Genomic DNA, 16,773 nt, shown 5'->3' with positions numbered 1-16,773 from the left:
ACAATTTTCAGGTTCAAAAAGGTCAACGGAACTTGGGATTCCCAGCCAGTCTCCCATGCTGGTACTTCCCAAGCCTTAAGCGGCATTGCTGCTGCGATCTGACGAGAGCAGGCACATTCAGCTTAGAATGGCCGTTGACAGCAGCTGTTCAGTTTGAACCTTCTTTTACTATCTCATAGAGAAACTAACACAATTTTCAGGTTCAAAAAGGTCAACGGAACTTGGGATTCCCAGCCAGTCTCCCATGCTGGTACTTGCCAAGCCTTAAGCTGCATTGCTGCTGCGATCTGACGAGAGCAGGCACATTCAGCTTAGAATGGCCGTTGACAGCAGCTGTTCAATTTGAACCTTCTTTTACTATCTCATAGAGAAACTAACACAATTTTCAGGTTCAAAAAGGTCAACGGAACTTGGGATTCCAAGCCAGTCTCCCATGCTGGTACTTGCCAAGCCTTAAGCTTCATTTCTGCTGCGATCTGACGAGAGCAGGCACATTCAGCTTAGAATGGCCGTTGACAGAAGCTGTTCAATTTGAACCTTCTTTTACTATCTCAGAGAAACTAACACAATGTTCAGGTTCAAAAAGGTCAACGGAACTTGGGATTCCCAGCCAGTCTCCCATGCTGGTACTTGCCAAGCCTTAAACTGCATTGCTGCTGCGATCTGATGAGAGCAAGCACATTCAGCTTAGAATGGCCGTTGACAGCAGCTGTTCAATTTGAACCTTCTTTTACCATCTTTGACAGAGAAACTAACAATTTTCAGGTTCAAAAAGGTCAACAGAACTTGGGATTCCCAGCCAGTCTCCCATGCTGGTACTTGCCAAGCCTTAATCTGCATTGTTGCTGCGATCTGACGAGAGCAGGCACATTCAGCTTAGAATGGCCGTTGACAGCAGCTGTTCAATTTGAACCTTCTTTTACTATCTCATAGAAAAACTAACACAATTTTCAGGTTCAAAAAGGTCAACAGAACTTGGGATTCCCATCCAGTCTCCCATGCTGGTACTTGCCAAGCCTTAAGCTGCATTGCTGCTGCGATCTGACGAGAGCAGGCACATTCAGCTTAGAATGGCCGTTGACAGCAGCTGCCTAATTTCTACTTTCTTTTACTATCTCATAGAGAAACTAACACAATTTTCAGGTTCAAAAAGGTCAACGGAACATGGGATTCCCTGCCAGTCTCCCATGCTGGTACTTGCCAAGCCTTAAGCTGCATTGCTGCTGCGATCTGACGAGAGCAGGCACATTCAGCTTAGAATGGCCGTTGACAGCAGCTGTTCAGTTTGAACCTTCTTTTACTATCTCATAGAGAAACTAACACAATTTTCAGGTTCTAAAAGGTCAACGGAACTTGGGATTCCCAGCCAGTCTCCCATGCTGGTACTTGCCAAGCCTTAAGCTGCATTGCTGCTGCGATCTGACGAGAGCAGGCACATTCAGCTTAGAATGGCCGTTGACAGCAGCTGTTCAATTTGAACCTTCTTTTACCATTTTTGACAGAGAAACTAACAATTTTCAGGTTCAAAAAGGTCAACGGAACTTGGGATTCCCAGCCAGTCTCCCATGCTGGTACTTGCCAAGCCTTAAGCTGCATTGCTGCTGCGATCTGACGAGAGCAGGCACATTCAGCTTAGAATGGCCGTTGACAGCAGCTGCCTAATTTCTACTTTCTTTTACTATCTCATAGAGAAACTAACACAATTTTCAGGTTCAAAAAGGTCAACGGAACTTGGGATTCCCAGCCAGTCTCCCATGCTGGTACTTGCCAAGCATTAAGCTGCATTGCTGCTGCGATCTGACGAGAGCAGGCACATTCAGCTTAGAATGGCCGTTGACAGCAGCTGTTCAGTTTGAACCTTCTTTTACTATCTCATAGAGAAACTAACACAATTTTCAGGTTCTAAAAGGTCAACGGAACTTGGGATTCCCAGCCAGTCTCCCATGCTGGTACTTGCCAAGCCTTAAGCTGCATTGCTGCTGCGATCTGACGAGAGCAGGCACATTCAGCTTAGAATGGCCGTTGACAGCAGCTGTTCAGTTTGAACCTTCTTTTACTATCTCATAGAGAAACTAACACAATTTTCAGGTTCAAAAAGGTCAACGGAACTTGGGATTCCCAGCCAGTCTCCCATGCTGGTACTTGCCAAGCCTTAAGCTGCATTGCTGCTGCGATCTGACGAGAGCAGGCACATTCAGCTTAGAATGGCCGTTGACAGCAGCTGTTCAATTTGAACCTTCTTTTACCATCTTTGACAGAGAAACTAACAATTTTCAGGTTCAAAAAGGTCAACGGAACTTGGGATTCCCAGCCAATCTCCCATGCTGGTACTTACCAAGCCTTAAGCTGCATTGCTGCTGCGATCTGACGAGAGCAGGCACATTCAGCTTAGAATGGCCGTTGACAGCAGCTGTTCAATTTGAACCTTCTTTTACTATCTCATAGAGAAACTAACACAATTTTCAGGTTCAAAAAGGTCAATAGAACTTGGGATTCCCAGCCAGTCTCCCATGCTGGTACTTGCCAAGCCTTAAGCTGCATTGCTGCTGCGATCTGACGAGAGCAGGCACATTCAGCTTAGAATGGCCGTTGACAGCACCTGTTCAATTTGAACCTTCTTTTACCATCTTTGACAGAGAAACTAACAATTTTCAGGTTCAAAAAGGTCAACAGAACTTGGGATTCCCAGCCAGTCTCCCATGCTGGTACTTGCCAAGACTTAAGCTGCATTGTTGCTGCGATCTGACGAGAGCAGGCACATTCAGCTTAGAATGGCCGTTGACAGCAGCTGTTCAATTTGAACCTTCTTTTACTATCTCATAGAGAAACTAACACAATTTTCAGGTTCTAAAAGGTCAACAGAACTTGGGAGTCCCAGCCAGTCTTCCATGCTGGTACTTGCCAAGCCTTAAGCTGCATTGCTGCTGCGATCTGACGAGAGCAGGCACATTCAGCTTAGAATGGCCGTTGACAGCAGCTGTTCAATTTGAACCTTCTTTTACCATCTTTGACAGAGAAACTAACAATTTTCAGGTTCAAAAAGGTCAACGGAACTTGGGATTCCCAGCCAATCTCCCATGCTGGTACTTACCAAGCCTTAAGCTGCATTGCTGCTGCGATCTGACGAGAGCAGGCACATTCAGCTTAGAATGGCCGTTGACAGCAGCTGTTCAATTTGAACCTTCTTTTACTATCTCATAGAGAAACTAACACAATTTTCAGGTTCAAAAAGGTCAATAGAACTTGGGATTCCCAGCCAGTCTCCCATGCTGGTACTTGCCAAGCCTTAAGCTGCATTGCTGCTGCGATCTGACGAGAGCAGGCACATTCAGCTTAGAATGGCCGTTGACAGCACCTGTTCAATTTGAACCTTCTTTTACCATCTTTGACAGAGAAACTAACAATTTTCAGGTTCAAAAAGGTCAACAGAACTTGGGATTCCCAGCCAGTCTCCCATGCTGGTACTTGCCAAGACTTAAGCTGCATTGTTGCTGCGATCTGACGAGAGCAGGCACATTCAGCTTAGAATGGCCGTTGACAGCAGCTGTTCAATTTGAACCTTCTTTTACTATCTCATAGAGAAACTAACACAATTTTCAGGTTCTAAAAGGTCAACAGAACTTGGGAGTCCCAGCCAGTCTTCCATGCTGGTACTTGCCAAGCCTTAAGCTGCATTGCTGCTGCGATCTGACGAGAGCAGGCACATTCAGCTTAGAATGGCCGTTGACAGCAGCTGTTCAATTTGAACCTTCTTTTACTATGTCATAGAAAAACTAACACAATTTTCAGGTTCAAAAAGGTCAACAGAACTTGGGATTCCCAGCCAGTCTCCCATGCTGGTACTTGCCAAGCCTTAAGCTGCATTGCTGCTGCGATCTGACAAGAGCAGGCACATTCAGCTTAGAATGGCCGTTGACAGTAGCTGTTCAATTTGAACCTTCTTTTACTATCTCATAGAGAAACTAACACAATTTTCAGGTTCAAAAAGGTCAACGGAACTTGGGATTCCCAGCCAGTCTCCCATGCTGGTACTTGCCAAGCCTTAAGCTGCATTGCTGCTGCGATCTGACGTGAGCAGGCACATTCAGCTTAGAATGGCCGTTAACAGCAGATGTTCAGTTTGAACCTTCTTTTACTATCTCATAGAGAAACTAACACAATTTTCAGGTTCAAAACGGTCAACGGAACTTGGGATTCCCAGCCAGTCTCCCATGCTGGTACTTGCCAAGCCTTAAGCTGCATTGCTGCTGCGATCTGACGAGAGCGGGCACATTCAGCTTAGAATGGCCGTTGACAGCAGCTGTTCAATTTGAACCTTCTTTTACTATCTCATAGAGAAACTAACACAATTTTCAGGTTCAAAAAGGTCAACGGAACTTGGGATTCCCAGCCAGTCTCCCATGCTGGTACTTGCAAAGCCTTAAGCTGCTGCGATCTGACGAGAGCAGGCACATTCAGCTTAGAATGGCCGTTGACAGCAGCTGTTCAATTTGAACCTTCTGTTACTATCTCATAGAGAAACTAACACAATTTTCAGGTTCAAAAAGGTCAAAAGAACTTGGGATTCCCAGCCAGTCTCCCATGCTGGTACTTGCCAAGCCTTAAGCTGCATTGCTGCTGCGATCTGACGAGAGCAGGCACATTCAGCTTAGAATGGCCGTTGACAGCAGCTGTTCAATTTGAACCTTCTTTTACTATCTCATAGAGAAACTAACACAATTTTCAGGTTCAAAAAGGTCAACGGAACTTGGGATTCCCAGCCAGTCCCCCATGCTGGTACTTGCCAAGCCTTAAGCTGCATTGATGCTGCGATCTGACGAGAGCAGGCACATTCAGCTTAGAATGGCCCTTGACAGCAGCTGTTCAATTTGAACCTTCTTTTACTATCTCATAGAGAAACTAACACATTTTCAGGTTCAAAAAGGTCAACAGAACTTGGGATTCCCAGCCAGTCTCCCATGCTCGTACTTGCCAAGCCTTAAGCTGCATTGCTGCTGCGATCTGACGAGAGCAGGCACATTCAGCTTAGAATGGCCGTTGACAGCAGCTGTTCAATTTGAACCTTCTTTTACTATCTCATAGAGAAACTAACACAATTTTCAGGTTCAAAAAGGTCAACAGAACTTGGGATTCCCAGCCAGTCTCCCATGCTGGTACTTGCCAAGCCTTAAGCTGCATTGCTGCTGCGATCTGACGAGAGCAGACACATTCAGCTTAGAATGGCCGTTGACAGCAGCTGTTCAATTTGAACCTTCTTTTACTATCTCATAGAGAAACTAACACAATTTTCAGGTTCAAAAAGGTCAACAGAACTTGGGATTCCCAGCCAGTCTCCCATGCTGGTACTTGCCAAGCCTTAAGCTGCATTGCTGCTGCGATCTGACGAGAGCAGGCACATTCAGCTTAAAATAGCCGTTGACAGCAGCTGTTCAATTTGAACCTTCTTTTACTATCTCATAGAAAAACTAACACAATTTTCAGGTTCAAAAAGGTCAACAGAACTTGGGATTCCCAGCCAGTCTCCCATGCTGGTACTTGCAAAGCCTTAAGCTGCATTGCTGCTGCAATCTGACGAGAGCAGGCACATTCAGCTTAGAATGGCCGTTGACAGCAGCTGTTCAGTTTGAACCTTCTTTTACTATCTCATAGAGAAACTAACACAATTTTCAGGTTCAAAAAGGTCAACGGAACTTGGGATTCCCAGCCAGTCTCCCACGCTGGTACTTGCCAAGCCTTAAGCTGCATTGCTGCTGCGATCTGACGAGAGCAGGCACGTTCAGCTTAGAATGGCCGTTGACAGCAGCTGTTCAATTTGAACCTTCTTTTACTATCTCATAGAGAAACTAACACAATTTTCAGGTTCAAAAAAGTCAACGGAACTTGGGATTCCCAGCCAGTCTCCCATGCTGGTACTTGCCAAGCCTTAAGCTGCATTGCTGCTGCGATCTGACGAGAGCAGGCACATTCAGCTTAGAATGGCCGTTGACAGCAGTTGTTCAATTTGAACCTTCTTTTACTATCTCATAGAGAAACTAACACAATTTTCAGGTTCAAAAAGGTCAACAGAACTTGGGATTCCCAGCCAGTCTCCCATGCTGGTACTTGCCAAGCCTTAAGCTGCATTGCTGCTGCGATCTGACGAGAGCAGGCACATTCAGCTTAAAATAGCCGTTGACAGCAGCTGTTCAATTTGAACCTTCTTTTACTATCTCATAGAAAAACTAACACAATTTTCAGGTTCAAAAAGGTCAACAGAACTTGGGATTCCCAGCCAGTCTCCCATGCTGGTACTTGCAAAGCCTTAAGCTGCATTGCTGCTGCGATCTGACGAGAGCAGGCACATTCAGCTTAGAATGGCCGTTGACAGCAGCTGTTCAGTTTGAACCTTCTTTTACTATCTCATAGAGAAACTAACACAATTTTCAGGTTCAAAAAGGTCAACGGAACTTGGGATTCACAGCCAGTCTCCCATGCTGGTACTTGCCAAGCCTTAAGCTGCATTGCTGCTGCGATCTGACGAGAGCAGGCACGTTCAGCTTAGAATGGCCGTTGACAGCAGCTGTTCAATTTGAACCTTCTTTTACTATCTCGTAGAGAAACTAACACAATTTTCAGGTTCAAAAAAGTCAACGGAACTTGGGATTCCCAGCCAGTCTCCCATGCTGGTACTTGCCAAGCCTTAAGCTGCATTGCTGCTGCGATCTGACGAGAGCAGGCACATTCAGCTTAGAATGGCCGTTGACAGCAGCTGTTCAATTTGAACCTTCTTTTACTATCTCATAGAGAAACTAACACAATTTTCAGGTTCTAAAAGGTCAACAGAACTTGGGATTCCCAGCCAGTCTCCCATGCTGGTACTTGCCAAGCCTTAAGCTGCATTGCTGCTGCGATCTGACGAGAGCAGGCACATTAAGCTTAGAATGGCCGTTGACAGCAGCTTTTCAATTTGAACCTTCTTTTACTATCTCATAGAGAAACTAACACAATTTTCAGGTTCAAAAAGGTCAACGGAACTTGGGATTCCCAGCCAGTCTCCCATGCTGGTACTTGCCAAGCCTTAAGCTGCATTGCTGCTGCAATCTGACGAGAGCAGGCACATTCAGCTTAGAATGGCCGTTGACAGCAGATGTTCAGTTTGAACCTTCTTTTACTATCTCATAGAGAAAGTAACACAATTTTCAGGTTCAAAAAGGTCAACGGAACTTGGGATTCCCAGCCAGTCTCCCATGCTGGTACTTGCCAAGCCTTAAGCTGCATTGCTGCTGCGATCTGACGAGAGCAGGCACATTCAGCTTAGAATGGCCGTTGACAGCAGCTGTTCAGTTTGAACCTTCTTTTACTATCTCATAGAGAAACTAACACAATTTTCAGGTTCAAAAAGGTCAACGGAACTTGGGATTCCCAGCCAGTCTCCCATGCTGGTACTTGCCAAGCCTTAAGCTGCATTGCTGCTGCGATCTGACGAGAGCAGGCACATTCAGCTTAGAATGGCCGTTGACAGCAGCTGTTCAGTTTGAACCTTCTTTTACTATCTCATAGAGAAACTAACACAATTTTCAGGTTCAAAAAGGTCAACGGAACTTGGGATTCCCAGCCAGTCTCCCATGCTGGTACTTGCCAAGCCTTAAGCTGCATTGCTGCTGCGATCTGACGAGAGCAGGCACATTCAGCTTAGAATGGCCGTTGACCGCAGCTGTTCAATTTGAACCTTCTTTTACCATCTTTGACAGAGAAACTAACAATTTTCAGGTTCAAAAAGGTCAACGGAACTTGGGATTCCCAGCCAATCTCCCATGCTGGTACTTACCAAGCCTTAAGCTGCATTGCTGCTGCGATCTGACGAGAGCAGGCACATTCAGCTTAGAATGGCCGTTGACAGCAGCTGTTCAGTTTGAACCTTCTTTTACTATCTCATAGAGAAACTAACACAATTTTCAGGTTCAAAAAGGTCAACGGAACTTGGGATTCGCAGCCAGTCTCCCATGCTGGTACTTGCCAAGCCTTAAGCCGCATCGCTGCTGTGATCCGACAAGAGCACGCACATTCAGCTTAGAATGGCCGTTGACAGCAGCTGTTCAGTTTGAACCTTCTTTTACTATCTCATAGAGAAACTAACACAATTTTCAGGTTCAAAAAGGTCATCAGAACTTGGGATTCCCAGCCAGTCTCCCATGCTGGTACTTGCCAAGCCTTAAGCTGCATTGCTGCTGCGATCTGACGAGAGCAGGCACATTCAGCTTAGAATGGCCGTTGACAGCAGCTGTTCAATTTGAACCTTCTTTTACTATCTCATAGAGAAACTAACACAATTTTCAGGCTCAAAAAGGTCAACGGAACTTGGGATTCCCAGCCAGTCTCCCATGCTGGTACTTGCCAAGCCTTAAGCTGCATTGCTGCTGCGATCTGACAAGAGCAGGCACATTCAGCTTAGAATGGCCGTTGACAGCAGCTGTTCAGTTTGAACCTTCTTTTACTATCTCATAGAGAAAGTAACACAATTTTCAGGTTCAAAAAGGTCAACGGAACTTGGGATTCCCAGCCAGTCTCCCATGCTGGTAGTTGCCAAGCCTTAAGCTGCATTGCTGCTGCGATCTGACGAGAGCAGGCACATTCAGCTTAGAATGGCCGTTGACAGCAGCTGTTCAATTTGAACCTTCTTTTACCATCTTTGACAGAGAAACTAACAATTTTCAGGTTCAAAAATGTCAACAGAACTTGGGATTCCCAGCCAGTCTCCCATGCTGGTACTTGCCAAGCCTTAAGCTGCATTGTTGCTGCGATCTGACGAGAGCAGGCACATTCAGCTTAGAATGGCCATTGACAGCAGCTGTTCAATTTGAACCTTCTTTTACTATCTCATAGAGAAACTAACACAATTTTCAGGTTCAAAAAGGTCAACAGAACTTGGGATTCCCAGCCAGTCTCCCATGCTGGTACTTGCCAAGCCTTAAGCTGCATTGCTGCTACGATCTGACGAGAGCAGGCACATTCAGCTTAGAATGGCCGTTGACAGCAGCTGTTCAATTTGAACCTTCTTTTACTATCTCATAGAAAAACTAACACAATTTTCAGGTTCAAAAAGGTCAACAGAACTTGGGATTCCCAGCCAGTCTCCCATGCTGGTACTTGCCAAGCCTTAAGCTGCATTGCTGCTGCGATCTGACGAGAGCAGGCACATTCAGCTTAGAATGGCCGTTGACAGCAGCTGTTCAATTTGAACCTTCTTTTACTATCTCATAGAGAAACTAACACAATTTTCAGGTTCAAAAAGGTCAACGGAACTTGGGATTCCCAGCCAGTCTCCCATGCTGGTACTTGCCAAGCCTTAAGCTGCATTGCTGCTGCGATCTGACGAGAGCAGGCACATTCAGCTTAGAATGGCCGTTGACAGCAGCTGTTCAGTTTAAACCTTCTTTTACTATCTCATAGAGAAACTAACACAATTTTCAGGTTCAAAAAGGTCAACGGAACTTGGGATTCCCAGCCAGTCTCCCATGCTGGTACTTGCCAAGCCTTAAGCTGCATTGCTGCTGCGATCTGACGAGAGCAGGCACATTCAGCTTAGAATGGCCGTTGACAGCAGCTGTTCAATTTGAACCTTCTTTTACCATCTTTGACAGAGAAACTAACAATTTTCAGGTTCAAAAAGGTCAACAGAACTTGGGATTCCCAGCCAGTCTCCCATGCTGGTACTTGCCAAGCCTTAATCTGCATTGTTGCTGCGATCTGACGAGAGCAGGCACATTCAGCTTAGAATGGCCGTTGACAGCAGCTGTTCAATTTGAACCTTCTTTTACTATCTCATAGAAAAACTAACACAATTTTCAGGTTCAAAAAGGTCAACAGAACTTGGGATTCCCATCCAGTCTCCCATGCTGGTACTTGCCAAGCCTTAAGCTGCATTGCTGCTGCGATCTGACGAGAGCAGGCACATTCAGCTTAGAATGGCCGTTGACAGCAGCTGCCTAATTTCTACTTTCTTTTACTATCTCATAGAGAAACTAACACAATTTTCAGGTTCAAAAAGGTCAACGGAACATGGGATTCCCTGCCAGTCTCCCATGCTGGTACTTGCCAAGCCTTAAGCTGCATTGCTGCTGCGATCTGACGAGAGCAGGCACATTCAGCTTAGAATGGCCGTTGACAGCAGCTGTTCAGTTTGAACCTTCTTTTACTATCTCATAGAGAAACTAACACAATTTTCAGGTTCTAAAAGGTCAACGGAACTTGGGATTCCCAGCCAGTCTCCCATGCTGGTACTTGCCAAGCCTTAAGCTGCATTGCTGCTGCGATCTGACGAGAGCAGGCACATTCAGCTTAGAATGGCCGTTGACAGCAGCTGTTCAATTTGAACCTTCTTTTACCATTTTTGACAGAGAAACTAACAATTTTCAGGTTCAAAAAGGTCAACGGAACTTGGGATTCCCAGCCAGTCTCCCATGCTGGTACTTGCCAAGCCTTAAGCTGCATTGCTGCTGCGATCTGACGAGAGCAGGCACATTCAGCTTAGAATGGCCGTTGACAGCAGCTGCCTAATTTCTACTTTCTTTTACTATCTCATAGAGAAACTAACACAATTTTCAGGTTCAAAAAGGTCAACGGAACTTGGGATTCCCAGCCAGTCTCCCATGCTGGTACTTGCCAAGCATTAAGCTGCATTGCTGCTGCGATCTGACGAGAGCAGGCACATTCAGCTTAGAATGGCCGTTGACAGCAGCTGTTCAGTTTGAACCTTCTTTTACTATCTCATAGAGAAACTAACACAATTTTCAGGTTCTAAAAGGTCAACGGAACTTGGGATTCCCAGCCAGTCTCCCATGCTGGTACTTGCCAAGCCTTAAGCTGCATTGCTGCTGCGATCTGACGAGAGCAGGCACATTCAGCTTAGAATGGCCGTTGACAGCAGCTGTTCAGTTTGAACCTTCTTTTACTATCTCATAGAGAAACTAACACAATTTTCAGGTTCAAAAAGGTCAACGGAACTTGGGATTCCCAGCCAGTCTCCCATGCTGGTACTTGCCAAGCCTTAAGCTGCATTGCTGCTGCGATCTGACGAGAGCAGGCACATTCAGCTTAGAATGGCCGTTGACAGCAGCTGTTCAATTTGAACCTTCTTTTACCATCTTTGACAGAGAAACTAACAATTTTCAGGTTCAAAAAGGTCAACGGAACTTGGGATTCCCAGCCAATCTCCCATGCTGGTACTTACCAAGCCTTAAGCTGCATTGCTGCTGCGATCTGACGAGAGCAGGCACATTCAGCTTAGAATGGCCGTTGACAGCAGCTGTTCAATTTGAACCTTCTTTTACTATCTCATAGAGAAACTAACACAATTTTCAGGTTCAAAAAGGTCAATAGAACTTGGGATTCCCAGCCAGTCTCCCATGCTGGTACTTGCCAAGCCTTAAGCTGCATTGCTGCTGCGATCTGACGAGAGCAGGCACATTCAGCTTAGAATGGCCGTTGACAGCACCTGTTCAATTTGAACCTTCTTTTACCATCTTTGACAGAGAAACTAACAATTTTCAGGTTCAAAAAGGTCAACAGAACTTGGGATTCCCAGCCAGTCTCCCATGCTGGTACTTGCCAAGACTTAAGCTGCATTGTTGCTGCGATCTGACGAGAGCAGGCACATTCAGCTTAGAATGGCCGTTGACAGCAGCTGTTCAATTTGAACCTTCTTTTACTATCTCATAGAGAAACTAACACAATTTTCAGGTTCTAAAAGGTCAACAGAACTTGGGAGTCCCAGCCAGTCTTCCATGCTGGTACTTGCCAAGCCTTAAGCTGCATTGCTGCTGCGATCTGACGAGAGCAGGCACATTCAGCTTAGAATGGCCGTTGACAGCAGCTGTTCAATTTGAACCTTCTTTTACCATCTTTGACAGAGAAACTAACAATTTTCAGGTTCAAAAAGGTCAACGGAACTTGGGATTCCCAGCCAATCTCCCATGCTGGTACTTACCAAGCCTTAAGCTGCATTGCTGCTGCGATCTGACGAGAGCAGGCACATTCAGCTTAGAATGGCCGTTGACAGCAGCTGTTCAATTTGAACCTTCTTTTACTATCTCATAGAGAAACTAACACAATTTTCAGGTTCAAAAAGGTCAATAGAACTTGGGATTCCCAGCCAGTCTCCCATGCTGGTACTTGCCAAGCCTTAAGCTGCATTGCTGCTGCGATCTGACGAGAGCAGGCACATTCAGCTTAGAATGGCCGTTGACAGCACCTGTTCAATTTGAACCTTCTTTTACCATCTTTGACAGAGAAACTAACAATTTTCAGGTTCAAAAAGGTCAACAGAACTTGGGATTCCCAGCCAGTCTCCCATGCTGGTACTTGCCAAGACTTAAGCTGCATTGTTGCTGCGATCTGACGAGAGCAGGCACATTCAGCTTAGAATGGCCGTTGACAGCAGCTGTTCAATTTGAACCTTCTTTTACTATCTCATAGAGAAACTAACACAATTTTCAGGTTCTAAAAGGTCAACAGAACTTGGGAGTCCCAGCCAGTCTTCCATGCTGGTACTTGCCAAGCCTTAAGCTGCATTGCTGCTGCGATCTGACGAGAGCAGGCACATTCAGCTTAGAATGGCCGTTGACAGCAGCTGTTCAATTTGAACCTTCTTTTACTATGTCATAGAAAAACTAACACAATTTTCAGGTTCAAAAAGGTCAACAGAACTTGGGATTCCCAGCCAGTCTCCCATGCTGGTACTTGCCAAGCCTTAAGCTGCATTGCTGCTGCGATCTGACAAGAGCAGGCACATTCAGCTTAGAATGGCCGTTGACAGTAGCTGTTCAATTTGAACCTTCTTTTACTATCTCATAGAGAAACTAACACAATTTTCAGGTTCAAAAAGGTCAACGGAACTTGGGATTCCCAGCCAGTCTCCCATGCTGGTACTTGCCAAGCCTTAAGCTGCATTGCTGCTGCGATCTGACGTGAGCAGGCACATTCAGCTTAGAATGGCCGTTAACAGCAGATGTTCAGTTTGAACCTTCTTTTACTATCTCATAGAGAAACTAACACAATTTTCAGGTTCAAAACGGTCAACGGAACTTGGGATTCCCAGCCAGTCTCCCATGCTGGTACTTGCCAAGCCTTAAGCTGCATTGCTGCTGCGATCTGACGAGAGCGGGCACATTCAGCTTAGAATGGCCGTTGACAGCAGCTGTTCAATTTGAACCTTCTTTTACTATCTCATAGAGAAACTAACACAATTTTCAGGTTCAAAAAGGTCAACGGAACTTGGGATTCCCAGCCAGTCTCCCATGCTGGTACTTGCAAAGCCTTAAGCTGCTGCGATCTGACGAGAGCAGGCACATTCAGCTTAGAATGGCCGTTGACAGCAGCTGTTCAATTTGAACCTTCTGTTACTATCTCATAGAGAAACTAACACAATTTTCAGGTTCAAAAAGGTCAAAAGAACTTGGGATTCCCAGCCAGTCTCCCATGCTGGTACTTGCCAAGCCTTAAGCTGCATTGCTGCTGCGATCTGACGAGAGCAGGCACATTCAGCTTAGAATGGCCGTTGACAGCAGCTGTTCAATTTGAACCTTCTTTTACTATCTCATAGAGAAACTAACACAATTTTCAGGTTCAAAAAGGTCAACGGAACTTGGGATTCCCAGCCAGTCCCCCATGCTGGTACTTGCCAAGCCTTAAGCTGCATTGATGCTGCGATCTGACGAGAGCAGGCACATTCAGCTTAGAATGGCCGTTGACAGCAGCTGTTCAATTTGAACCTTCTTTTACTATCTCATAGAGAAACTAACACATTTTCAGGTTCAAAAAGGTCAACAGAACTTGGGATTCCCAGCCAGTCTCCCATGCTCGTACTTGCCAAGCCTTAAGCTGCATTGCTGCTGCGATCTGACGAGAGCAGGCACATTCAGCTTAGAATGGCCGTTGACAGCAGCTGTTCAATTTGAACCTTCTTTTACTATCTCATAGAGAAACTAACACAATTTTCAGGTTCAAAAAGGTCAACAGAACTTGGGATTCCCAGCCAGTCTCCCATGCTGGTACTTGCCAAGCCTTAAGCTGCATTGCTGCTGCGATCTGACGAGAGCAGACACATTCAGCTTAGAATGGCCGTTGACAGCAGCTGTTCAATTTGAACCTTCTTTTACTATCTCATAGAGAAACTAACACAATTTTCAGGTTCAAAAAGGTCAACAGAACTTGGGATTCCCAGCCAGTCTCCCATGCTGGTACTTGCCAAGCCTTAAGCTGCATTGCTGCTGCGATCTGACGAGAGCAGGCACATTCAGCTTAAAATAGCCGTTGACAGCAGCTGTTCAATTTGAACCTTCTTTTACTATCTCATAGAAAAACTAACACAATTTTCAGGTTCAAAAAGGTCAACAGAACTTGGGATTCCCAGCCAGTCTCCCATGCTGGTACTTGCAAAGCCTTAAGCTGCATTGCTGCTGCAATCTGACGAGAGCAGGCACATTCAGCTTAGAATGGCCGTTGACAGCAGCTGTTCAGTTTGAACCTTCTTTTACTATCTCATAGAGAAACTAACACAATTTTCAGGTTCAAAAAGGTCAACGGAACTTGGGATTCCCAGCCAGTCTCCCACGCTGGTACTTGCCAAGCCTTAAGCTGCATTGCTGCTGCGATCTGACGAGAGCAGGCACGTTCAGCTTAGAATGGCCGTTGACAGCAGCTGTTCAATTTGAACCTTCTTTTACTATCTCATAGAGAAACTAACACAATTTTCAGGTTCAAAAAAGTCAACGGAACTTGGGATTCCCAGCCAGTCTCCCATGCTGGTACTTGCCAAGCCTTAAGCTGCATTGCTGCTGCGATCTGACGAGAGCAGGCACATTCAGCTTAGAATGGCCGTTGACAGCAGTTGTTCAATTTGAACCTTCTTTTACTATCTCATAGAGAAACTAACACAATTTTCAGGTTCAAAAAGGTCAACAGAACTTGGGATTCCCAGCCAGTCTCCCATGCTGGTACTTGCCAAGCCTTAAGCTGCATTGCTGCTGCGATCTGACGAGAGCAGGCACATTCAGCTTAAAATAGCCGTTGACAGCAGCTGTTCAATTTGAACCTTCTTTTACTATCTCATAGAAAAACTAACACAATTTTCAGGTTCAAAAAGGTCAACAGAACTTGGGATTCCCAGCCAGTCTCCCATGCTGGTACTTGCAAAGCCTTAAGCTGCATTGCTGCTGCGATCTGACGAGAGCAGGCACATTCAGCTTAGAATGGCCGTTGACAGCAGCTGTTCAGTTTGAACCTTCTTTTACTATCTCATAGAGAAACTAACACAATTTTCAGGTTCAAAAAGGTCAACGGAACTTGGGATTCACAGCCAGTCTCCCATGCTGGTACTTGCCAAGCCTTAAGCTGCATTGCTGCTGCGATCTGACGAGAGCAGGCACGTTCAGCTTAGAATGGCCGTTGACAGCAGCTGTTCAATTTGAACCTTCTTTTACTATCTCGTAGAGAAACTAACACAATTTTCAGGTTCAAAAAAGTCAACGGAACTTGGGATTCCCAGCCAGTCTCCCATGCTGGTACTTGCCAAGCCTTAAGCTGCATTGCTGCTGCGATCTGACGAGAGCAGGCACATTCAGCTTAGAATGGCCGTTGACAGCAGCTGTTCAATTTGAACCTTCTTTTACTATCTCATAGAGAAACTAACACAATTTTCAGGTTCTAAAAGGTCAACAGAACTTGGGATTCCCAGCCAGTCTCCCATGCTGGTACTTGCCAAGCCTTAAGCTGCATTGCTGCTGCGATCTGACGAGAGCAGGCACATTAAGCTTAGAATGGCCGTTGACAGCAGCTTTTCAATTTGAACCTTCTTTTACTATCTCATAGAGAAACTAACACAATTTTCAGGTTCAAAAAGGTCAACGGAACTTGGGATTCCCAGCCAGTCTCCCATGCTGGTACTTGCCAAGCCTTAAGCTGCATTGCTGCTGCAATCTGACGAGAGCAGGCACATTCAGCTTAGAATGGCCGTTGACAGCAGATGTTCAGTTTGAACCTTCTTTTACTATCTCATAGAGAAAGTAACACAATTTTCAGGTTCAAAAAGGTCAACGGAACTTGGGATTCCCAGCCAGTCTCCCATGCTGGTACTTGCCAAGCCTTAAGCTGCATTGCTGCTGCGATCTGACGAGAGTAGGCACATTCAGCTTAGAATGGCCGTTGACAGCAGCTGTTCAGTTTGAACCTTCTTTTACTATCTCATAGAGAAACTAACACAATTTTCAGGTTCAAAAAGGTCAACGGAACTTGGGATTCCCAGCCAGTCTCCCATGCTGGTACTTGCCAAGCCTTAAGCTGCATTGCTGCTGCGATCTGACGAGAGCAGGCACATTCAGCTTAGAATGGCCGTTGACAGCAGCTGTTCAGTTTGAACCTTCTTTTACTATCTCATAGAGAAACTAACACAATTTTCAGGTTCAAAAAGGTCAACGGAACTTGGGATTCCCAGCCAGTCTCCCATGCTGGTACTTGCCAAGCCTTAAGCTGCATTGCTGCTGCGATCTGACGAGAGCAGGCACATTCAGCTTAGAATGGCCGTTGACCGCAGCTGTTCAATTTGAACCTTCTTTTACCATCTTTGACAGAGAAACTAACAATTTTCAGGTTCAAAAAGGTCAACGGAACTTGGGATTCCCAGCCAATCTCCCATGCTGGTACTTACCAAGCCTTAAGCTGCATTGCTGCTGCGATCTGACGAGAGCAGGCACATTCAGCTTAGAATGGCCGTTGACAGCAGCTGTTCAGTTTGAACCT

General features: G+C 45.6%; 76 pseudogenes; all 76 read right to left on the bottom strand.

Annotated features, from left to right (window-relative positions):
* Nucleotides 1–20: 20 nt before the first annotated feature.
* On the bottom strand, nucleotides 21–139 carry LOC140083547 (5S ribosomal RNA; annotated as a pseudogene).
* Nucleotides 140–209: 70 nt separating this feature from the next.
* Nucleotides 210–328, bottom strand: LOC140101256 (5S ribosomal RNA; annotated as a pseudogene).
* A 257-nt stretch (nucleotides 329–585) lies between these two features.
* On the bottom strand, nucleotides 586–704 carry LOC140085046 (5S ribosomal RNA; annotated as a pseudogene).
* Nucleotides 705–774: 70 nt separating this feature from the next.
* On the bottom strand, nucleotides 775–893 carry LOC140088045 (5S ribosomal RNA; annotated as a pseudogene).
* Nucleotides 894–963: 70 nt separating this feature from the next.
* LOC140082200 (5S ribosomal RNA) lies at nucleotides 964–1,082 on the bottom strand (annotated as a pseudogene).
* Nucleotides 1,083–1,152: 70 nt separating this feature from the next.
* LOC140092182 (5S ribosomal RNA) lies at nucleotides 1,153–1,271 on the bottom strand (annotated as a pseudogene).
* Nucleotides 1,272–1,341: 70 nt separating this feature from the next.
* LOC140101255 (5S ribosomal RNA) lies at nucleotides 1,342–1,460 on the bottom strand (annotated as a pseudogene).
* A 70-nt stretch (nucleotides 1,461–1,530) lies between these two features.
* On the bottom strand, nucleotides 1,531–1,649 carry LOC140101254 (5S ribosomal RNA; annotated as a pseudogene).
* Nucleotides 1,650–1,719: 70 nt separating this feature from the next.
* Nucleotides 1,720–1,838, bottom strand: LOC140092774 (5S ribosomal RNA; annotated as a pseudogene).
* A 70-nt stretch (nucleotides 1,839–1,908) lies between these two features.
* LOC140101253 (5S ribosomal RNA) lies at nucleotides 1,909–2,027 on the bottom strand (annotated as a pseudogene).
* Nucleotides 2,028–2,097: 70 nt separating this feature from the next.
* Nucleotides 2,098–2,216, bottom strand: LOC140101252 (5S ribosomal RNA; annotated as a pseudogene).
* Nucleotides 2,217–2,286: 70 nt separating this feature from the next.
* LOC140083596 (5S ribosomal RNA) lies at nucleotides 2,287–2,405 on the bottom strand (annotated as a pseudogene).
* A 70-nt stretch (nucleotides 2,406–2,475) lies between these two features.
* On the bottom strand, nucleotides 2,476–2,594 carry LOC140090416 (5S ribosomal RNA; annotated as a pseudogene).
* Nucleotides 2,595–2,664: 70 nt separating this feature from the next.
* On the bottom strand, nucleotides 2,665–2,783 carry LOC140089422 (5S ribosomal RNA; annotated as a pseudogene).
* A 259-nt stretch (nucleotides 2,784–3,042) lies between these two features.
* LOC140083595 (5S ribosomal RNA) lies at nucleotides 3,043–3,161 on the bottom strand (annotated as a pseudogene).
* A 70-nt stretch (nucleotides 3,162–3,231) lies between these two features.
* On the bottom strand, nucleotides 3,232–3,350 carry LOC140090414 (5S ribosomal RNA; annotated as a pseudogene).
* Nucleotides 3,351–3,420: 70 nt separating this feature from the next.
* Nucleotides 3,421–3,539, bottom strand: LOC140089421 (5S ribosomal RNA; annotated as a pseudogene).
* A 259-nt stretch (nucleotides 3,540–3,798) lies between these two features.
* On the bottom strand, nucleotides 3,799–3,917 carry LOC140091093 (5S ribosomal RNA; annotated as a pseudogene).
* A 70-nt stretch (nucleotides 3,918–3,987) lies between these two features.
* LOC140085150 (5S ribosomal RNA) lies at nucleotides 3,988–4,106 on the bottom strand (annotated as a pseudogene).
* A 70-nt stretch (nucleotides 4,107–4,176) lies between these two features.
* LOC140088052 (5S ribosomal RNA) lies at nucleotides 4,177–4,295 on the bottom strand (annotated as a pseudogene).
* A 440-nt stretch (nucleotides 4,296–4,735) lies between these two features.
* On the bottom strand, nucleotides 4,736–4,854 carry LOC140094467 (5S ribosomal RNA; annotated as a pseudogene).
* Nucleotides 4,855–4,923: 69 nt separating this feature from the next.
* On the bottom strand, nucleotides 4,924–5,042 carry LOC140088116 (5S ribosomal RNA; annotated as a pseudogene).
* Nucleotides 5,043–5,112: 70 nt separating this feature from the next.
* Nucleotides 5,113–5,231, bottom strand: LOC140089127 (5S ribosomal RNA; annotated as a pseudogene).
* A 70-nt stretch (nucleotides 5,232–5,301) lies between these two features.
* LOC140092200 (5S ribosomal RNA) lies at nucleotides 5,302–5,420 on the bottom strand (annotated as a pseudogene).
* Nucleotides 5,421–5,679: 259 nt separating this feature from the next.
* Nucleotides 5,680–5,798, bottom strand: LOC140081663 (5S ribosomal RNA; annotated as a pseudogene).
* A 70-nt stretch (nucleotides 5,799–5,868) lies between these two features.
* On the bottom strand, nucleotides 5,869–5,987 carry LOC140078609 (5S ribosomal RNA; annotated as a pseudogene).
* A 70-nt stretch (nucleotides 5,988–6,057) lies between these two features.
* LOC140092199 (5S ribosomal RNA) lies at nucleotides 6,058–6,176 on the bottom strand (annotated as a pseudogene).
* Nucleotides 6,177–6,246: 70 nt separating this feature from the next.
* LOC140094304 (5S ribosomal RNA) lies at nucleotides 6,247–6,365 on the bottom strand (annotated as a pseudogene).
* A 70-nt stretch (nucleotides 6,366–6,435) lies between these two features.
* On the bottom strand, nucleotides 6,436–6,554 carry LOC140087424 (5S ribosomal RNA; annotated as a pseudogene).
* Nucleotides 6,555–6,624: 70 nt separating this feature from the next.
* Nucleotides 6,625–6,743, bottom strand: LOC140078607 (5S ribosomal RNA; annotated as a pseudogene).
* A 70-nt stretch (nucleotides 6,744–6,813) lies between these two features.
* LOC140085113 (5S ribosomal RNA) lies at nucleotides 6,814–6,932 on the bottom strand (annotated as a pseudogene).
* A 70-nt stretch (nucleotides 6,933–7,002) lies between these two features.
* LOC140086956 (5S ribosomal RNA) lies at nucleotides 7,003–7,121 on the bottom strand (annotated as a pseudogene).
* A 70-nt stretch (nucleotides 7,122–7,191) lies between these two features.
* Nucleotides 7,192–7,310, bottom strand: LOC140101250 (5S ribosomal RNA; annotated as a pseudogene).
* Nucleotides 7,311–7,380: 70 nt separating this feature from the next.
* On the bottom strand, nucleotides 7,381–7,499 carry LOC140101248 (5S ribosomal RNA; annotated as a pseudogene).
* A 70-nt stretch (nucleotides 7,500–7,569) lies between these two features.
* On the bottom strand, nucleotides 7,570–7,688 carry LOC140101247 (5S ribosomal RNA; annotated as a pseudogene).
* A 70-nt stretch (nucleotides 7,689–7,758) lies between these two features.
* On the bottom strand, nucleotides 7,759–7,877 carry LOC140083594 (5S ribosomal RNA; annotated as a pseudogene).
* Nucleotides 7,878–8,136: 259 nt separating this feature from the next.
* On the bottom strand, nucleotides 8,137–8,255 carry LOC140091842 (5S ribosomal RNA; annotated as a pseudogene).
* Nucleotides 8,256–8,325: 70 nt separating this feature from the next.
* LOC140089024 (5S ribosomal RNA) lies at nucleotides 8,326–8,444 on the bottom strand (annotated as a pseudogene).
* A 70-nt stretch (nucleotides 8,445–8,514) lies between these two features.
* LOC140089679 (5S ribosomal RNA) lies at nucleotides 8,515–8,633 on the bottom strand (annotated as a pseudogene).
* A 259-nt stretch (nucleotides 8,634–8,892) lies between these two features.
* Nucleotides 8,893–9,011, bottom strand: LOC140089244 (5S ribosomal RNA; annotated as a pseudogene).
* Nucleotides 9,012–9,081: 70 nt separating this feature from the next.
* On the bottom strand, nucleotides 9,082–9,200 carry LOC140081075 (5S ribosomal RNA; annotated as a pseudogene).
* A 70-nt stretch (nucleotides 9,201–9,270) lies between these two features.
* LOC140101246 (5S ribosomal RNA) lies at nucleotides 9,271–9,389 on the bottom strand (annotated as a pseudogene).
* Nucleotides 9,390–9,459: 70 nt separating this feature from the next.
* Nucleotides 9,460–9,578, bottom strand: LOC140101245 (5S ribosomal RNA; annotated as a pseudogene).
* Nucleotides 9,579–9,648: 70 nt separating this feature from the next.
* On the bottom strand, nucleotides 9,649–9,767 carry LOC140088044 (5S ribosomal RNA; annotated as a pseudogene).
* A 70-nt stretch (nucleotides 9,768–9,837) lies between these two features.
* LOC140082199 (5S ribosomal RNA) lies at nucleotides 9,838–9,956 on the bottom strand (annotated as a pseudogene).
* A 70-nt stretch (nucleotides 9,957–10,026) lies between these two features.
* On the bottom strand, nucleotides 10,027–10,145 carry LOC140092181 (5S ribosomal RNA; annotated as a pseudogene).
* Nucleotides 10,146–10,215: 70 nt separating this feature from the next.
* On the bottom strand, nucleotides 10,216–10,334 carry LOC140101244 (5S ribosomal RNA; annotated as a pseudogene).
* Nucleotides 10,335–10,404: 70 nt separating this feature from the next.
* Nucleotides 10,405–10,523, bottom strand: LOC140101243 (5S ribosomal RNA; annotated as a pseudogene).
* Nucleotides 10,524–10,593: 70 nt separating this feature from the next.
* Nucleotides 10,594–10,712, bottom strand: LOC140092773 (5S ribosomal RNA; annotated as a pseudogene).
* A 70-nt stretch (nucleotides 10,713–10,782) lies between these two features.
* Nucleotides 10,783–10,901, bottom strand: LOC140101242 (5S ribosomal RNA; annotated as a pseudogene).
* Nucleotides 10,902–10,971: 70 nt separating this feature from the next.
* LOC140101241 (5S ribosomal RNA) lies at nucleotides 10,972–11,090 on the bottom strand (annotated as a pseudogene).
* Nucleotides 11,091–11,160: 70 nt separating this feature from the next.
* LOC140083592 (5S ribosomal RNA) lies at nucleotides 11,161–11,279 on the bottom strand (annotated as a pseudogene).
* Nucleotides 11,280–11,349: 70 nt separating this feature from the next.
* On the bottom strand, nucleotides 11,350–11,468 carry LOC140090413 (5S ribosomal RNA; annotated as a pseudogene).
* A 70-nt stretch (nucleotides 11,469–11,538) lies between these two features.
* On the bottom strand, nucleotides 11,539–11,657 carry LOC140089420 (5S ribosomal RNA; annotated as a pseudogene).
* A 259-nt stretch (nucleotides 11,658–11,916) lies between these two features.
* LOC140083591 (5S ribosomal RNA) lies at nucleotides 11,917–12,035 on the bottom strand (annotated as a pseudogene).
* A 70-nt stretch (nucleotides 12,036–12,105) lies between these two features.
* On the bottom strand, nucleotides 12,106–12,224 carry LOC140090412 (5S ribosomal RNA; annotated as a pseudogene).
* A 70-nt stretch (nucleotides 12,225–12,294) lies between these two features.
* LOC140089418 (5S ribosomal RNA) lies at nucleotides 12,295–12,413 on the bottom strand (annotated as a pseudogene).
* A 259-nt stretch (nucleotides 12,414–12,672) lies between these two features.
* Nucleotides 12,673–12,791, bottom strand: LOC140091092 (5S ribosomal RNA; annotated as a pseudogene).
* Nucleotides 12,792–12,861: 70 nt separating this feature from the next.
* Nucleotides 12,862–12,980, bottom strand: LOC140085149 (5S ribosomal RNA; annotated as a pseudogene).
* A 70-nt stretch (nucleotides 12,981–13,050) lies between these two features.
* LOC140088051 (5S ribosomal RNA) lies at nucleotides 13,051–13,169 on the bottom strand (annotated as a pseudogene).
* A 440-nt stretch (nucleotides 13,170–13,609) lies between these two features.
* LOC140085141 (5S ribosomal RNA) lies at nucleotides 13,610–13,728 on the bottom strand (annotated as a pseudogene).
* A 69-nt stretch (nucleotides 13,729–13,797) lies between these two features.
* On the bottom strand, nucleotides 13,798–13,916 carry LOC140088115 (5S ribosomal RNA; annotated as a pseudogene).
* A 70-nt stretch (nucleotides 13,917–13,986) lies between these two features.
* Nucleotides 13,987–14,105, bottom strand: LOC140089126 (5S ribosomal RNA; annotated as a pseudogene).
* A 70-nt stretch (nucleotides 14,106–14,175) lies between these two features.
* On the bottom strand, nucleotides 14,176–14,294 carry LOC140092198 (5S ribosomal RNA; annotated as a pseudogene).
* Nucleotides 14,295–14,553: 259 nt separating this feature from the next.
* On the bottom strand, nucleotides 14,554–14,672 carry LOC140081662 (5S ribosomal RNA; annotated as a pseudogene).
* A 70-nt stretch (nucleotides 14,673–14,742) lies between these two features.
* LOC140078606 (5S ribosomal RNA) lies at nucleotides 14,743–14,861 on the bottom strand (annotated as a pseudogene).
* A 70-nt stretch (nucleotides 14,862–14,931) lies between these two features.
* Nucleotides 14,932–15,050, bottom strand: LOC140092197 (5S ribosomal RNA; annotated as a pseudogene).
* A 70-nt stretch (nucleotides 15,051–15,120) lies between these two features.
* Nucleotides 15,121–15,239, bottom strand: LOC140094303 (5S ribosomal RNA; annotated as a pseudogene).
* A 70-nt stretch (nucleotides 15,240–15,309) lies between these two features.
* LOC140087423 (5S ribosomal RNA) lies at nucleotides 15,310–15,428 on the bottom strand (annotated as a pseudogene).
* A 70-nt stretch (nucleotides 15,429–15,498) lies between these two features.
* On the bottom strand, nucleotides 15,499–15,617 carry LOC140078605 (5S ribosomal RNA; annotated as a pseudogene).
* Nucleotides 15,618–15,687: 70 nt separating this feature from the next.
* LOC140085112 (5S ribosomal RNA) lies at nucleotides 15,688–15,806 on the bottom strand (annotated as a pseudogene).
* A 70-nt stretch (nucleotides 15,807–15,876) lies between these two features.
* Nucleotides 15,877–15,995, bottom strand: LOC140086954 (5S ribosomal RNA; annotated as a pseudogene).
* A 70-nt stretch (nucleotides 15,996–16,065) lies between these two features.
* LOC140092075 (5S ribosomal RNA) lies at nucleotides 16,066–16,184 on the bottom strand (annotated as a pseudogene).
* Nucleotides 16,185–16,254: 70 nt separating this feature from the next.
* LOC140101240 (5S ribosomal RNA) lies at nucleotides 16,255–16,373 on the bottom strand (annotated as a pseudogene).
* Nucleotides 16,374–16,443: 70 nt separating this feature from the next.
* On the bottom strand, nucleotides 16,444–16,562 carry LOC140101237 (5S ribosomal RNA; annotated as a pseudogene).
* A 70-nt stretch (nucleotides 16,563–16,632) lies between these two features.
* On the bottom strand, nucleotides 16,633–16,751 carry LOC140083590 (5S ribosomal RNA; annotated as a pseudogene).
* Nucleotides 16,752–16,773: the final 22 nt, after the last annotated feature.

This window comes from Engystomops pustulosus, chromosome 9 (assembly GCF_040894005.1).
Source record: "Engystomops pustulosus chromosome 9, aEngPut4.maternal, whole genome shotgun sequence".
NCBI classification, from domain to species: Eukaryota; Metazoa; Chordata; class Amphibia; order Anura; family Leptodactylidae; genus Engystomops; species Engystomops pustulosus.
Note: the sequence above shows the minus strand (reverse complement) of the source record. Positions and strands in the feature narration are given on the sequence as shown.